Source organism: Dipodomys ordii, unplaced genomic scaffold (genome assembly GCF_000151885.1).
Source record: "Dipodomys ordii isolate 6190 unplaced genomic scaffold, Dord_2.0 Scaffold55, whole genome shotgun sequence".
Classification (NCBI taxonomy): Eukaryota; Metazoa; Chordata; class Mammalia; order Rodentia; family Heteromyidae; genus Dipodomys; species Dipodomys ordii.
Genome location: NW_012267271.1, coordinates 5,607,335 through 5,612,104, shown reverse-complemented (window position 1 = coordinate 5,612,104; position 4,770 = coordinate 5,607,335).

Below are 4,770 nucleotides of genomic sequence, written 5' to 3'. Positions count from 1 at the left end.
AAAAGGCCTCCCACGAAGGAACCCCATCTTAGGGGCCAAGAGAGACTCACTGTCTCTTCCCATCCACTCCTGCCCAGTGCAAGGCCCACATTATCCTCTACCCACAGCCCAGGTGGGGGGAGCTTGCCTGAGCCCTGCCAACACCCTCTGGGAGCTGACTACCCATCACCCACCCTCTGCAGCCTCCTCAGATCCAAGCACAAGTGTGGAACACACTGATGCCAAGTGACGTCACCTTAACCAGAGGGACCCACACCACACACCGAGACAGCATGTAGACGGCCCCGACCAAATCCCACTCCACCATCTGTGCATCCCCGGTCCTGGTGACCTCCCCTCACACCTAGGAACAAGTGACTTGATACCCACAGGCAATGGAGGTAGGGGCAAGATGCCTGGTAAGTGCAAAAGGTTTCTTGCCTTGGATATGGCGCTGTGGCTCAAGTGGTAGAGTGCTCGCCTTGAGCTGAAGAGCTCTGGGACAACACCTAGACTCAGAGTTCAAGCCCCATGACCAACCAAAAAAAAAAAAAACTGCTGCCTGGGTATGCTGGCTTCTAGAACTTTCTGGGACTTACTCTTTCCATCTGTAAAATGGTCCTGGGCTTCCCAGCCACACAACCAGCCCCCACAGCCCGCCTGGCCCTGTAGCCCTCTATTTTCTTACGAGCCTCCGTGTCCCAGGCTCTGTCTCCTTCACTGTGGGGATTGGGGGCCTGCCTGCCTTGGTTGGCTCTCGCCCATCTAGTCTGCCAAGAATCCTGTACCCTGGGGAACCAGGTCTCCATGGCTCTACCATATTCCCTGCTGTAGTCTCCAGCTAGAAAGGCGGGGGGGGGGGAAGCTAGCAAAGCCTGCATATTGGATCCAGATGTGGTCTCTCTCCCAGCCACTCCAGCAATTTAATTAAGTCCCCCCCCCCAGCAGGAGGGACTTTTAACGATCAGATTCCCCTCCTGGGCAGCGGCTCACTAGCCCATTCCGTCTCCCTGATGGATGGATGGCCAGCCACGGGATTTTCCTCTCCTGCCCGCAGCCTCATCAGGCAGGGCCAGAAGGCTTGGAGGAGTCTCCCCTGGAGCACAAAGGCCCTGGGCCCCATGCCTGCCCTCCCCTTCCCTAAAGAGGCTGAGCCCTCCACTGGCTTTTGGCAGAGCGACTGACTGGGCTGGGCTGCAGGCCCCTCCCCTGAGCTCTGGCCCTGGAGCTGGCCTGCCAGGGCCTGAGGCCAAGTAGGTACTGGCAGGGTCTCTATCTTGGGGTCCAGGACTCCGGCCTAATCAATTATCAGAGATGGGACAGGTATAGGCCCCCGTGGGCCTCCTGGGCATGAGGATCCTCACCTGCTAAGCTCTCAGCAGGACCCTGGCTTCTGTGGGATCTTCGGTGCCTCAGTCCATCTCCTTGAGCAGATGGACGTTGTGGCTGAGTGAGGCCCAGGGCCAAACCCGGTCCTAGACTCCCTTTTGGGGTTCTTCACACCTCCCCATCCTCCTAGGTGTCTGGGGCCTAGGGCCTCCCCTTTCCAGGGAGCAGCTGGCCAGGTGGGGACTGTGATGGGAGGTGACACATAGCTAGGGCCATGGTGTCCTCTGAGGCTCCAGCTGCCCACTGGGGGCTCAGCCCGGAGCTGCTCCCTGAGCCCCCTGCCAAGCCCGGCTGAGGAGCCACAGCAGAGGGGACAGCTGTGAGGACTGGGTGGTGTGGGGGGGGGCGGTTCAGGACAGCCACTGGGCTCACAGAGCTTCTTGGGCCCCTTCCCAGGCCAAGCCAATGGCCTGCCACTCAGCTACTGTCCCAGCCTCTGGTGCCTCAATTTCCCCTGTGAGCCTACAGAGGGAGCTCATGCCTCAGGGCTCTCTCCACACAGGACTCTGAACAAGCTGGAACTTGTGGTCAGTGACTCAGTCTGGACGGTTCAGAGGTGGGGGGGTCAGAGGGATGGGAGGGAGGAAGGCGGGGGAAGGGGTCTGGTTCTGGAGAGGTGCAGACAGGAGAGGGTGCGGGGGGGGGGGGCGGCTCTCTGCTACTCGCCTCGCAGCCCAGACCTGGTCACAGTGGGGAGAGAATGCCCAGCGGCAGCCATGCCAGACAGCGCACTGCACTGCGCGGAGCGGCCACCCAATGGAAGGACAGGAGGGCTAAGAGACAGAAAAGCAGAAGGAAGAGGGGGGAGGGAAAGGAGAGGGAGGGAGGGAAGGAAGGAAGGAGGGAAGGAAGAAAAGAGTGGGAGAAATAAAACATGACTTCTCAGTCAGGCACTGGTGGCTCACACCTGTAATCCTAGGTACTCAGAAGGCTGAGATCTGAGAATCCTGACTTGAAATGAGCCCAGGCAGGAAAGTCTATGGGACACTTCTCTCCAATTAATCAGCAAAAAGCCAGAAGTAGAGCTATGGCTCAAGTGGTAGAGTTCCAGCCTTGAGTAAAAAGGCTAAGGGACAGAACCCAGGCACTGAGTTCAAGCCTCAGCTCCCCCCTCCTGACACACCCACACATCCCCAAGGCCTCGCCACAAATTCCCCCTTAAAAAAAAAAAAAAACCTCCTAAGTGACACACCTGAGCCCACTCACCCGAGGGAGGGGAAGGAGGGCCTGGATAACACCTGCCCCTGAAGCTGCACACCTGGGCCCAGGTGAGAGGGAGAGGCGCTTGTGGTTGTGTGTGTGAGAAGCTGGGAGAGTGTGGAGGCCCTCTGTGTGTGTGAGAGCGAGCCTGGGGTAGCCTGAGGACAAGTATCTTGAGTGTGACATGTGTGGGACATAGCACATGTATTGGGAAAGTGTGAGGGTATGGGAGGGTCTGTGTGTGAGCCAGCAGTGTGTGCGTGTGTATAAGTGTGTGTGTGTCAGAGGACCCCATGATAAAAGCCCACTGGGAAGTGGCCTCCAGGATCGGAGCTGGGGCACCTGGTCCACCCTCCCTGGGGAAATCCTCCCTCCTCCTGCTCGCTCTCTCTCCCTCCCTCTGAGCCTCAGTCTCCTGGGCTATGATGTGGGTCCTGCTGGCCCTTATTTCTCCGTGTCATGTAGGATTGGCCGTGCTTGGGGACCTGGGCATGGCCACTGTGGCGGCTGAGCACCCCTGCTACTAGGGAGAGAGGCTGGAAGAGCGGGGCTCAGGAGGCCTCACCGGAAGTAACCTGAGTCCCTTGCCTGAGTCTGGAGACAGAGGACACCTGCGGGGACACACCTGGACCCCACCTTTGGTGTGTGTGCGCGTGGGGAGCATCACAACTGGTCTGTCTCAGCATGGGGTCCTCAAAACTGACCCCCACCATGAGTGCCCGCTGTACCCCCAAAACACAAAACCTGGGCTGGTACAATGGGTACTGTAATTTGTACATTTTTCTTTGTCTCATGAATATGAAGTCCTATCTGTTCGTTTTTATGGAGGCTGCCCATCTCTCCTTATGTTTTGGGTTGTTTGGGGTATTTTTTTCAGTTTGTCACATTTTGTGACTCTCCCGTGCAATCCTTTGTTCCTGTTTTCAATGGTGTTTTTGCCTGCTTCTTGTTGAAGTTGACAGTCCTTTATATAGTGTGGTCTCCCGGCTCTGAGTACTGAGTAGCCAGACTGACTCCCTTTCTTCCTGGGGAGAATGTGCTCTGGGTGTTTGACCCCTACTCAGCTGTGGAACTCTGGGGCTGACCGGCAGGATGGCGGCTCACTGGCCAGACAGTTGAGGGCAGAGGCAAAGGAAAGAGAGAAGGATCAGAGCTCAATCAGAGGCTCTGAGGGACAGAGCCTTAATGGGAGGCAGATGGAGGAAATCAGGCTCCTGTTGCTGACAGGACGGAGGTCAAGGGGCTCAGCGCTTTCTAAAGCTAGGAGCCTGGGTGAGGGGCAGCCAGCAGTTCTGGCTCCATGGCATGGTGCCCAAAAGGGCAGTGAGGGGTCAGAGGTCAGCTCCTCCCTTCTGAGCGTCCAGGTCTTCTCCAGCCCAGAGCCAGAGGAGAAGAGAGAAGAAAAGAAAGGACTCTATAAATGCAAGCCTGGTCTGGACCACAGTCCTCCTATTTGCATTTTCCCAAAGAGCTGGGAGATGACAGATTTGTAAGGGCTGAGAAGGAATTTTGAGAACTTTTTTGCCCTAGGCAAACTCTACTAGATGACTTAAGTCATCTAGAGTTAAAGATTAAGGAAAGATACGGGTAGTCCCTAGGCCAGCAGGATGCCATTCTATATAAGGGGCTTGGGCAGGGGGCGATGATGTGGTTTTCTGGAAGTGTGGGCGGGGTCCTGGAACCCAACCCCCACAGAACCGAGAACTGGCCGTGGTGGAGCAGCTTTTCCTGCCCTGCACCCACCTTCTAGGTAGTGCCGGGGAGCCTGGGCGGCCGCACACTCCGCTGGGCACTGCGGTGGCGGGAGGCTGCCCGGATCCCAGCTTGGGTCCGCCTCGGTCCGCCCGTGGCGCGCTGATGGCCGTGCGCGCGCGCGCGTCTCAGGGCCTGGGCCGATGGCCACGGCAGGCGCTCTACCACTTGACCCACTCCTCCACTTCTGGCTTCTTTTGGGCCTGGAGTTTAACTGGAGGTAAGACTCTCGCGGACTTCCTTGCTCGGGCTGGCTTCGAACCGCGGTCGTCCTGAGCGGCTGGGATTGCAGGCGTGCCCCGGCGCCCGGCCGGCAGCGCTGGTCCCGGTGGGGGCGATCGCCCCATTTCACAGACCAGGAAGTGAAGGCGGGGCCCGGGCGGCGTGCCCGGGGGTGAGGGGTGGTCGTCATCAGCCGCGGCCTGCAGGGCGGGCCGAGGCCGGGGCCGG